The sequence below is a fragment of the Lepidochelys kempii genome, chromosome 1 (genome assembly GCF_965140265.1).
Source record: "Lepidochelys kempii isolate rLepKem1 chromosome 1, rLepKem1.hap2, whole genome shotgun sequence".
NCBI lineage: Eukaryota > Metazoa > Chordata > Testudines > Cheloniidae > Lepidochelys > Lepidochelys kempii.
Window position 1 is genome coordinate 303,792,246 of NC_133256.1, and position 13,342 is coordinate 303,805,587.

The 13,342-nt window shown below is 40.8% G+C and overlaps 1 protein-coding gene across 2 annotated transcripts in view; it reads right to left on the minus strand.

The window, feature by feature from the left end:
* The window catches only part of TFEC (transcription factor EC), a 125,276-nt gene that overhangs the window by 66,167 nt on the left and 45,767 nt on the right, over positions 1-13,342 (minus strand). The window lies entirely within an intron of this gene.

A 13,342-nucleotide genomic window follows, 5' to 3' on the forward strand; every position in this document is an offset into this window, starting at 1 on the left:
GAAATATCCAAATGCTAATTGTCATTATCCAAGGTAGTTCTCTTGATTTGTTGCTTTATAAATCAATAATTTTCAGTCATTATCCACTCAAGAGTATTTTAATCAAGTAAAAATGAAATTAAGAAGACTGATTCTGCTGTCATTTAAGCTTGTGAAACTCCCATTTAATTTTAAGGGGAGTTTTCTGTGAATAAAGAATTAAGGATTACTATGGATATGACATTATTAAGAGTAGTCATTCAAAGATCTATAGTACAGAATAAGGCAGACTTAACAAGCCTTATAAACACTATAGTCCTAATGTGAAAAAGCACATAAGTTATAAATGTAGAATTGCTTAGCAAATAACTCTCATAGTTACTAAACTTCATTTTTCAAATCGGAAACATGGATCCAGCATTTTTAAAAGCAAAGAACACTATTATTAAATCATACTGAACCTGATTCTAAATTAATGCCATGAAATGTGTAATAATGAGGTGAAATTTCAAATTAAATCCATCACAGAAGAATAAAAACATCTTATTAAGCAGGCCTGTTGATATTTGTCTTTGCAGGTTCTGATTTCCATTATACTTTGAGTAATTTTAATATTTTAAACTATTTCCCAGTTACAAGAGACACAGAACTTCTAACAATGAAGGAATGCCAAAGAATGTGTGCAACAGCAACTGAAGACCTATGAATGTCAAACGGGGTGACATTTACCAATAGCTGTATTTGTTACCAGCATTATGAGAGAGCCTCCTCATGGAAAAGATGCAAAATGTCATCTTTTCCATCTGCTTTAACAAGATAATCCCACTTTCTGTTAAGTTACATGTGTAACATAAAGCAAGTATTGATTAGGCTGCTTTTACCACTTAATTAAAGTACAAACATTGACTTGCCAGGTTAGTTACTTACCCGCTGTGATTGGATTTCTATCAGTTTTATCATCTCTTATAGCATCAACTCAGAGCCCTGTTACCAGAACGTAAGCAGCTTGCTAAGGACAAGCAAAAGAATAACACAGTAAAATACCTGACTACGAATAATGTATGTTATGTTTTGTGCAAAATCCAGTTAATTGAGGGGAGAGAAAAGAGAAGTGGTACATTATGGTCAGTCTGGAATTTCAGTTAAGGAAGAAGAAATGATACAGCAATTTCAAGCAAAGACACTTCCTATTTGTGTGTAAAATGTGTTACTAACTGAAGAATCAGTGCTGGAGTGAAACCATAGGGTAATGGAATAGCCATGTTAGTGGTTTTCCTTAATCGCTTTATTGCTCTGTCATCACTGTTTCTTTGCAAAAAAACCCCACCAAGGCAGCATTTTCCTAACAATATATTCTTATTCTTATCTAGGATGGACTAACTTCCTGTATTTGAGGACTAACAGTCCAGCAAGCACTGGAAATATCCTCCACACAGTTCAACGTATTTGTATGTGACTCACTGTTCTGAAGTTAATTCCATAATTTTCTCTGATTATTGTTGGCTTCAGTAGTTTTCTCTTCCATCAGGTTTATATACATGTGGGTATGACTATTATATACTCACATATTTTGGTGGTAAGGCACTGAAAGTATCTTCTCCATTAACTCTCCCTAGGTCAATAAGGTTTTCACCTTTCTAATTAAGGTCTAGACTTCCTCTGGTGAGTAGTCAGGAGAAATCCTATTGAAGTCAATAGAACTGTGAGCATGAATAACTGCTTGCCAGAATGGGTGAAGAATTCACAAAATAAACCAGGAAACCAGAGTGAGTGTAAGTCGGATCCCAACATCTGAATCTGTGCCATTCTTTGTTCTACTGATGTTTTTTCCCCCTTCACATAGTTGTACTTCCAAATGACGCACTGCTACAACCGTAAGCATTCCAAGTATAGCACAAGGCTACCCTTCCCAAAAGATCAAGAAATCTCACTAATTTTAAGTGCATTTGAAGCCTGGATCTCCAGTGTAAGAATGTAGCATATTACATTAAAATAACACTCAAGTCTTCTGCCTAGCTAAATGTAACCTACATTTTCAACTCCTGAAGCAAGACTTTCATGTTAACCACTAAAGTTTCATTTTTACTTCCAAAGGTTCAGTTCACATTACAGTAAATTGTCTCTCTTCAAAAGCACTTTTAGTGCAGTTGAGTTGACATTTATGTTTGACAAGGAGAGTGAATAGATCAGGTTGAGCTATGTCACCAAAATACTTCACTTCCTGCCTGGAGAAGGTCTTCATAAACCTTGAATGAATGAGAAGAAAAGCATAGCAATATCAATGGAGAATACCCAAGTCACCTTAGATTTGCAGGTGACACTATATTTGCTGAAAAACTTTGAAACAGTTATCAGAAATTTTACTAGGAAGAGTAAGAAACGTTGACTCATGATGAATGTGGAGGACCAAAATCATGTTTAATACAATTGTGATTATGGATGAAAAATAATTAGAAGCTGGACTAGCTGTTGCATGCTAATCCAGGCAAGATGATGAGGTCAAGAAAAGAATTAAGGCTTGATAAATAGCCTTTGGAAGACTGAACAGCAAGTCTCATTTCTGCTTGTAATGATATTTTTGGTATCTTTATATTATTAGCCATGTTATTTTAAGCAAAAACAAAGGCACTCACCAAGAAAGTACTGAGGACAAAGCTGGATAGTAAAGCAGGGGAAAAAGTATAGTTGGAGTAAAAATCAACTGGTAAAAAAGCAAAACCAGGTAAAGGAAATTGCACAAGAAGAAGGTAAAATGACAATGAACTGGAGAATGTTTTGAAATAAAGAGAAGAAATATAGATAACTATTATGAAGGGAGCCAAGATAGATTGCTAGGATAGGAGAGTTAGCAGAGAACATGGAAGGATACATTAAAAAGAGACTTATAAGACATGGGTAACCAGATATGGCTCAAGAAAAGAATGCTTGGTAGTCTTGTACAGGAGGCTTTTGATTATTTAAAAAAATAAATCCAGGAATGTGCAGAACGAAATTCACTCTTGTCATACCATAAGTGACACATACTGTTTAAATATTTTCTTAATTGCAAATTGAAATTCACTGCACGCCCAACTTCTATTTAATGCCCGCACAGCAAAGCGTGCTGATGGCTCTTTGAGAACAACGGATCAAAACAGTGCATCAGCCAAAAAGTGCTGTAAATTGTTCTGCCAGAATGAAATGACTAGCATAAGAAAGACTTTGGAAGGAAAAAAAACCATGGTGCTAATTTCAGTAAGGCTTTTGACCATGTCATGGCACTGAACCAAGTCAAAACCCCACCCCCTCTGTGTGATCCTGAAATATTTCCAAGGGAGTCTCTGTACTACACTGTGTAGGTGAGTTTTGTGGAGGGACTCCGAAGAGCTGCCCAGTGTGACTATGTGAATCCACTGACCATGCTTCACTTGGTAAGAGGGAAAGGAGCCTGGAGGATATTGCAGCCCTGTGCCTGCAGTAGCAGCTCTAGAACAACTCCGTAGCCAGGAGGAAGGATTCCTTCTCCTAGTCCTGATGGAACATAGCAACACACAATGTGGTTAGTCAGGCTGTGCATTCGCCTTTGGACAATCCTCCACCCAGACTCAAGATTGTACACTGGCTAGTGAGTCACTTTTACAGACTATTCTCCTAATTCCCTAGATAAGATGTCAACAGTTGGTTCTGATCCACAATTTTCAGTGGATGTCAGTATGTCCGCATCAAATTCAAAGTCTTAATAGTGTACATAAAGGGCTTCAGAATCTAGGCTTCCCGCACTTGACCATCTGCCTGGAGGATAAGCAAGAAAGGACGCCCAGGGAGGAGTAGGATAGAGCACAGGCTGTAGCATGGACGAGAGTTCTGTAGCCTTGCCCTACTACACCAGTGAAGTGGTGTATGAAGATAAGTTTTAACATAAACAGACCATTTATGATTTAGTCAACAAACTATCATGCTGGGCATCTGACACATTTCTGTTACAAAATATAATGCATACAGTCCTGCTAGAATATAAAAAATAACCCTATGCCACCAAGACTCCTAATCAGTGATGGATTTAAAAAAAAGGCCTCTCCAGCCTTCCAAAGCTAAAGCACAGCAGCTTCTCTACCTCTACCCTCTAGATGAGTCTGAAAATCTCAGCCTAATACCATAATGTACCATTGAATTTGATTGTGTTCTCTAGGACAGTGGTCTCCAAACTTTTAGGCTCAAGCATCCCCAGGGTGAAGACCAGAAGACCTGCCGCAGGTGCGCCGCTGACGGAAGAAGACCGGAAGACCTGCCGCAGGCGTGCCGCTGATGGAAGAAGACCAGCCGTGGACGTGCAGAGCTGCCGCGTACCCCAGTTTGGAGACCACTGCATTAGGAAATCAATGAGAATTTTGGCTAGCCCAGAGGAAAACAAGCCTGTGGCACTCAAGACTAGAAGCCAGTTCATGGTTTAAATTAATATTCTCTAATCACTGAACCATGCTGCAGCTCTACGACAGCATGGTCTTCACAAATACTGTATGTGTACTTCATAAATACTACACATACTAATGCCATTTATAGCAACTTTTACTGGTAAAATAACAGAATACCACTGGATTGAGACATAGGCGATGAGGCTTCAACTCCTGGCTCTACCACATGTTTCTTGTATAACCTTGGGCAAGTAACTTAATCTCTCTGTGCCTCACTTCCCCATCTAATCATACTTCCTTTCTCCCACCCTTTATTTATTTATATTTAGGCAGTGCGATGTGGTATATAGAACCCATCCTGGAAAGCAAGTTCTGGGCCCAGGTGGCCCTGCTCAGACACACCTGAAACCCCTGAACAAGCTGGTGGCAGGAATTTACAAAGGGGAGCAGAGCAGTTCAGACAGAGACCCCGGAAGGGACCAGAGGACTGCTCTGAGCTCTGAAGGGAAAATATTACCAGGGAGCTCATTGCCTGGACCAGGCAATGCAGGCCTGTGCAAACCCATGGAGGAGAAGCAGGCAACTCAGATTGCAGGCTGGTGACTTGATTAGAGTGAGTTACTCTAGGAAGCAAAAGGGAACTGGGGTAGGAGGTGGTCCTGGGGAGGGCATAGCTTAACATCCCAAGATGTTGAGTGTGGCTGCCCACCACTGGGCCCTGGATCAGAGCCTGGTGGAGAGGGTGGGCCTGGGATCCCCTATTTACCCCAAGAGGATATTACCACACCAGGATTCTTCACCTAGGTGAGAGACCTCCTGGAAAAGGCCTTGACTGTTCAAGGGCTCAGCCCCACCAAAGTGTTTGTGCTAAATGGGAGGACTGGAAACCTTTGGGGCAGGGGCACTGAGGGATCTGACTGCTTTCAGTGGGGAGGCGCCATGCTAAAACCCAGCCTAATTGTTAGGTGGCACTGTTGGTGATTGCGCACCTTCTATAGGCAGACACGTTATACAGTGCCTAGCACAATGGAGCCCCGATATGGGTTGGGACCTGTAGAGTCAACAACAGCAACGATCATTACAAATATTTCATGATTGTTTTACTTGTATAAATTAAGAACCATCTAACCATTTTTTTTCCTCTCAAGATAAAAATACTATTTTGGGGCTAAAACCTGTTGAAATTCAGGGTGGGCTGAATTTTGCTAACAGCTCAACCCCTGATAAGCATGACGGGGGCTTACTATAAGTTTATGGACAGGATTGGATCCACAAGCAACCTCTGAACTATAGGGTCATAAACACAAAGATTTATTCCTTCAGAGTTCCCGGAGATCATTCTTATAAATATTATAAGGAAGTAGGCAAGTGTACCAAAAGAAAACAGACCTTTGAAAATACATTAACTATTTCATTTAGAACTAATAATATGTTTGCCATAAGTCCAATGTAAACACATCCACATGGAACATTTTTGTGTTTGACAATAGTACATAAAAGTCTGCATTACTTTTTTTTTTTGGTTCTCATTGATAAAACTTTGTTTCTACCCTTAACTAGAAAAAACTTGCCAGCTCCTATTTATGCAAAACAGAATACTTAGAAGAGGGGGAAAAAGATGTCCTCTAACATCAGAAGAAAACATCAAAGAACTAGTGGCACATCTTAAGGCTTTTATCAAAGTAGTGAGAGAATGCATTAAAGCAACAATACATGTACCTTTACATGTGATATATCTATCAAACTCAATAGTATGTTTGATTAACATAGACTGATACGTGACTTACATGTGCTCTGTTTTTAAAGATAGACTCGAAATATGGCCTTGCTTGCAAAACTGAAAGAAATCTGACAAGAATGTAGGATTAAGTCCCCTGGTGTCAATCAATGTAGCTGTATTAAAATCAATGGAGTTAAAGTGACTTACACCAGCAGAGAAACGGGACCTTTATTTTATAAAATAATTTGTACTGTCTCGATACAGAACACAGCTTTTTTGATGCATATACATTCCATCCACTTATGCAGAGATTTTGGAAAGACGTACTAGACTCTTGTCCTTGTAAACAATGTCTACAAACCCAATGGACCTCAGTGCAAGACTGATGGAACTCATACTGGCTTTGCGTTTTGGTGCAGATCAGCAAACCTCCATCCCCAAAGATAACTTGATTCCTTTCAGGAATGTCCACTATTCATTATTTGTCACTAAAACATTCATTTAAAAATCTTCAGAGCAGCACCAGGAACAACACATGATCAGCCACGAGTGGATGAATTATGCACAATCTCAGCTCTATCCTAAAATTAACTGACTCATTTTCCATAAAAAGTGTGTGCACGGTGGAGGCGGGGGGACATTCTTTTGTCCTTTCCTGTAGAATTGGAGACCAGATGCTTGTTCTTTTCAAATTTAGGACTAGACCATGCTATTACAATCTGCCCCCAGGAGCAGCACAGATTATGAAGCATGTCTTAGAGAGACAATTCCTTTCCTGTTCCTGGGAGACAGAAATCTGCTAGTGGCCCCATTCGGCTTCAAGCCCACAGATCATGGGTTCCAGTCCCTGCTCTTCCATTGACTGCTGTTAATATTTCTGTGCACTTCACTACTCTTATTCTGAGCCAAGATTTCATGCACTGTGAGTAAATATCATTCACCAGTTTCACAACTAAAATAACTGACAGCTTGCATAACATAACTTCAGAAAATATTGAAAATAGAACCCAGGTCTCTAATAGAACAGAGCTAAGTCTCATCCACTTTGCCACACAATCTTTCAGAAGGAGCATGTCAAATTAAATGCATGGACTTATACAGTGTGGCTCTGCACCACACTGTTGCAATAAGACCTATTATGACAGATTTATGGATTCTGCAACTGCTTCCATATGAAGATCTGAATCTTTATCTTAAATGGTAGAAAAATCACTTTTTTTTACGTCCTCGGTTTACCCTGTCAGATAACTCAGCTATGCTGTCTGAAACCACTAGACCACATTCCTCTTCCAGATCAAGGAATGTAAAACAAGAATCCTGATGCCCAGCATTCCAGCTGTCTCCTTCTGTAACTCACTGGCACTGAGAGCTTATCCCTGCATGGACTGATCCACACAGAGGACAACACCATGCATTCCTCCTACCAGTGGCTCCTACCTTGGTGCTGTTGATATAAAGGTTGTAAGTTAATATCCTGCTGATAACCCATGTGGGTGTGAGAAAAAGAAATTATGGGTAAAAGTTAGTAATTGAGGTAATTGTAAGATTGATGATTCTACTTTATTGCAAAACGTATTCAGAAGTGAACTTGGATGTGTGCTAATGCATGTTTTACTGCTGCATTTTTATTATTTGTGTTTAGTTAATGGGAGTTTCCCCTTCCACAGTGGGATGTGCTAGACTTACAGTGTGTTTGAGACAGACAGCAAGGTGTGGAAGATTTTTGCACGTGGGGCCAGAGAATGGAAGACCCTGCCTATGTAAACTCCCGAAAGATCAGAACTTAATTTAATAAACTTACCTTTCCAGGAACCATGTGTCCTTCTTTAAGGTGTAACATTAATGCTTATGGGGAATTGGATACCTCAGGGTGTTGCCAGTGAAGTATAGAGCCTTTCCTCTGGAGATCACCAGTTTGAATATTGCCTAGCTCAGTGGAGATTAAGAACTACTCCTATCTAAAGGATGGTTAGTAGCCCCTATATGAGATGAGTTTGGCAAGTCCCAATTCCAGCTCCCCTGCCACAAACTCCCCACTAGATTGCAAGTTATTTGGGACAGGAACTACTTTTTACCACTATGATTACTTCTTTGTACTGAGGTAGTGCTTAAGTGTCCTAGTTGTCAGCCAGGATTGCATTGTGCTAGGCACTGTACAAGCACAGAACAAAATGACAGTCCCTGCCCCAAAGAGCAATGTGCTAATACAGGGCCTAGCATAAGGGGATCCAAGTGTGTCATCTAGTGAGAGCTCCTACAGCAGTGGACAAAAGAAAAATCAAGATTGTGAGAGTTGGTCACACTGTAACTGACACACGCACATATGAGGGTGGGGGTGGGGAGAGAAATTGGTCTTGCTCTGTCTATTTTTCTAACTTTTGTTTGAAATCTTGTGATTTGCGGGGGGGGGGGAACAGACTCATGATTTTTAAACTCTAGGGATTGCCATACTGCAATGCTCATTTGGAAAAAACCCTGACAGCCTCATTCCATAAAAAAAGTCTTAATGACATTTAGCAAAAAGAAAAGGAGTACTTGTGGCACCTTAGAGACTAACCAATTTATTAGAGCATCAGTGAGCTGTGGCTCACGAAAGCTTATGCTCTAATAAATTGGTTAGTCTCTAAGGTGCCACAAGTACTCCTTTTCTTTTTGCGAATACCGACTAACACGGCTGTTACTCTGAAAAATGACATTTAGGAAACTTTTGTTGTTGTTGTTACATCTAAGGAGGCAAAAGATCTGAAAAATATTCCCTTTCTAGCCCACATATCTGTTTTTCTTTGCCAGGGCTTGCAGCTCATGTGCCAGATCTCACTCATAATAACCAGCACAGTTCTGACTTAAGAAGAGAGAAGGAACGAAAGGTTGGGAACACACATTCAATAACATTCATTGTCTGTTGCTGCATGTCCTGCAGTGCTCCCCGAAAGTCATGTTTTAGGAACATTCATGCAGACATCCAGCAGAGAACATATCAGTAGGTTTATACATATCCCTACAACCACTAATGAAACAATGTCAACTTTTTATGAATATTCAGTGTGCATTTGTTAAAAAAAAAGGAATAACAATAGCTAGCCACTCTGTAGGTTGGCACCAACTGTTTGCCCTTTCTCAGGGAAAAAATAATGATGATTTGTGAAATAGTTATGGGTGACATTTGGGGACAATGTATACCTTCAAATCAGCAGCACTGCTATGGGTACCCACATGGCCCCACAGTATGCCAACATTTTCATGGCTGACTTAGAACAACGCTTCCTCAGCTCTCGTCCCCTAATGCCCCTACTCTATTTGCACTATATTGATGACATCTTCATCATCTAGACCCAATGGAAAAGAAGCCCTTGAGGAATTCCACCGTGATTTCAACAATTTCCATCCCACCATCAACCTCAGCCTGGACCAGTCCACACAAGAGATCCACTTCCTGGACACTACAGTGCTAATAAGCGATGGTCACGTAAACACCACCCTATACCGGAAACCTACTGACCGCTATTCCTACCTACATGCCTCCGGCTTTCACCCAGACCACACCACACGATCCATTGTCTACAGCCAAGCTCTACGATACAACCGCATTTGCTCCAACCTCTCAGACAGAGACAAACACCTACAAGATCTCTATCAAGCATTCTTACAACTACAATACCCACCTGCTGAAGTGAAGAAACAGATTGACACAGCCAGACGAGTACCCAGAAGTCACCTACTAAAGGACAGGCGTAACAAAGAAAATGACAGAACACCACTAGTCATCACCTTTAGCCCCCAACTAAAACCTCTCCAACGCTTTATCAAGAATCTACAACCTATCCTGAAGGACGACCCATCACTCTCACAAATCTTGGGAGACAGTCCAGTCCTTGCCTACAGACAGACCCCCAACCTGAAGCAAATACTCACCAGCAACCACACACCACACAACAGAACCACTAACCCAGGAACCTATCCTTGCAACAAAGCCCCTTGCCAACTGTGCCCACATATCTATTAAGGGGACACCATCATAGAGCTTAATCACATCAGCCACGCTATCAGAGGCTCGTTCACCTGCACACCTACCAATGTGATATATGCCATCATGTGCCAGCAATGCCCCTCTGCCATGCACATTGGTCAAACTGGACAGTCTCTTTGTAAAAGAATAAATGGACACAAATCAGATGTCAAGAATTATAACATTCATAAACCAGTCGGAGAACACTTCAATCTCTCTGGTCACTTGATTTCTGACCTAAAAGTGACTATTCTTCAACAAAAAAACTTTGAAAACAGACTCCAACGAGAGACTGCTGAATTGGAATTAATTTGCAAATTGGATACAATTAACTTAGGCTTGAATAGAGACTGGGAGTGGTTGAGTCATTATACAAAGTAAAAACTATTTCCCCTTGTTTATTCCTCCCCCCCCCCACTGTTCCTCAGAGGTTCTTGTTAACTCCTGGAAATGTGCTGGAAATGGCCCACCTTGATTATCACTTCAAAAGGTTTTCTCTCCCCCCACCCCACTCTCCTGCTGGTAATAGCTCATCTTAAGCGATCACTCTCCTTACAATGTGTATTTTTTCATGGTCTGTGTGTATATAAATCTCCTCACTGTATTTTCCACTTTATGCATCCGATGAAGTGAGCTGTAGCTCACGAAAGCTTATGCTCAAATAAATTGGTTAGTCTCTAAGGTGCCACAAGTACTCCTTTTCTTTTTGCGAATACAGACTAACACGGCTGCTACTCTGAAATAGGTATAATGCAGGAAGATCTTGTGAAAGAGTCTTCACACACCTCAGTCCTTACCTGCAACACTACAGTTATTCAATTACTGGGGCTTACCTCTATCATCCATAAAAATCTTATGCAGTGGTTTTGTGATAAGCATAAATGTCTGCTTATGACAAGATTAATATCACCAAATACATTTTATTTACAAGATGAAGCAGGTTTCTGAATCTGGGTCTCCAGATATGAAAGTCTTCCATAAGCTATAGCAATAGCTTGTTCACAATAACATCTAGCCAAGAAAAATTGCCTTTGCATACCTTTGTAGATTAGTATAGATCCAATCTACCAACGACGTACCAACAATACTTCAGGAAATTTACTGAAGAGGCTCTGAACATATCTGAACAAAGTACTGTAAACACAAACACATTGACTTGTGTGTATGTATGCCACTGCCCTTTTCTGGATAGAAGCACAAATGTTCAACTACTTATAACAGGCCTTGTACTCAATTTAGCAGAAGAACTGTCTCCTGTTGTGCAAGTGGTAGGGCTGCTGCTTTTTGGTGCTGGAGGACCATTGTGTGAAACCTAATGATAACCATGCATTCCTATGTAGCCAGCGACTGGTTATAGTGTAATGGCATGAACATTCATCAGAAAGCCTTTCCCCACTATTCAGACACATGCACTCAGTGATAATCTCGATGGACTATGCCACATGCAGATGTAATTTTATCATATGTTATTTCTACCTTGCCTGGTGAAATGCAAACATTCTCAGTGTTCCCAAAGCCAATCAGAAAACAACAAGGGCAAACAAGTTTTTTGTTGAGTTTCAAACATTGCAAGGCAGAGCCTACTTTTATTGAGTGACAACAACACTATCAACATAAGAGGTATTCAGAGCAACAGTAGTGGGATGCATGCCTGTTTTGAGGTTCCAGTAATTGTGGAATCACTTATTTATAGGAGATAAAAAATTAATTTGAGATGCTTCAAATCCACTTTTGTGGGGTAATTGCAGAGAAGAAAGAAAAAGAAAGACTTGTTCAAAACATGCCCAACGTTCATGAATTTCCCAATGGATCTCATACACTTATCAGAATTCTGCCACAGGACTCAGCAAACTAAATGATAGTGCATTCAGATGATAATTATATAGTAGCTTATGCATACTACAAAATATAAAAAAAATCACCTCTCAGTTAAAGCACTTATTACTGATTGCTTTGGATCTCATGCTGGCCACCATTTTGCATCAGTACCCATCTCCTACCCTTCAGCCCTATGTCTGTCAGGATGCCAGTCCGAAATCAACCAATCAGTGATGTCTAGGCTGAAAGGTGTTGCAGGGTAGCTGACCCTCTCAGCAGGTCAGCCACCCAACCAACAGTGACAGGCTCTCCTCAGGATTAACCCAGATCCACCTGTGAGTAGTTACTTGACCACATGGCTGAATGACAGTCAATTAGCTCAGGAACACATGAGCCTAATAAAACGTCATGAGGGCTCAGTCAGGAGAGGCCAGAAGGCAGGAAGCGGCTGATGAGAGAGTCTTTCCAGGGGAGCTGCCTAGGGAGTTCACGAGGGAAGGGTACGTAGGAAAGGTATTCTCAGAAGTAAGAGGTTCTGCAAAGGAAGAGCTATGAGTGCCAAGCCACTAGTGCAGTCTGGTCCCTGTTAAAGGACCTTACGAGAAAGCAGCAGGTGGTCCAGACTGCAGTGGAACTACATTCCATTCTAGTGAAGACTTCTATTCTTTTGACCTCTGCAGAGCCCTGAGTCAAGAGAAGGAACCTTTCCCCAGGTGACGACCAGGGTTCTACAGAGAGGGTTCCTGGGCTGAGAGGACCTTGCTGATAAGAAGCCTGTTTGGACTCACGTGGACCAGACAGGCTAAGTTTACCTCAGCCTCCCCTCCCAGCTAAGATGCTGGGGTGAAGACTTACATGCATGTCCATTTGGCTTTTGATTAAATCAATTAGACCCCTGAAGGGTCACTGTTCACTACATAAAAGCCTTATTGAAAGTCCATTGGGGAAGTGGAGGCAGGAACATGCCTGCAGTTCTGCATCTGGCCCCCAGGAAACATGATGGGTGACACTACACTCCTGCCAGAAGGGGATGATCTAGTGGGAGTGCCCACCACAAAGGCCAAATAGGGATAGTTGACATTTACTTACATATTATTAATAACCACCACAAATGGGAAATGTTTTATATAGGTGTATATATTTGTCCCACACACACCAGTTTTAAAAATATAGATTTGAAAGCTCTTTGAGGGCTTGGGGTTTATCTCAAAAGCTTTAGAGCCCAGACTGCAGTCAATGAGCTCTATACTTCCAACACAGGATATTAATTAATCTCATTAGTTTCAATGTATGTCACTTGTATCCTGCCATGGGAAACCAGGCCTAACGTGATTACTGTTTTGTTTTGTTTTTTAATAAAAATAAAATTTTAAATATGACCAGATCAGAAATGTGCAGAACATTGAGGGAGAAGTGGATTCCCAGCAT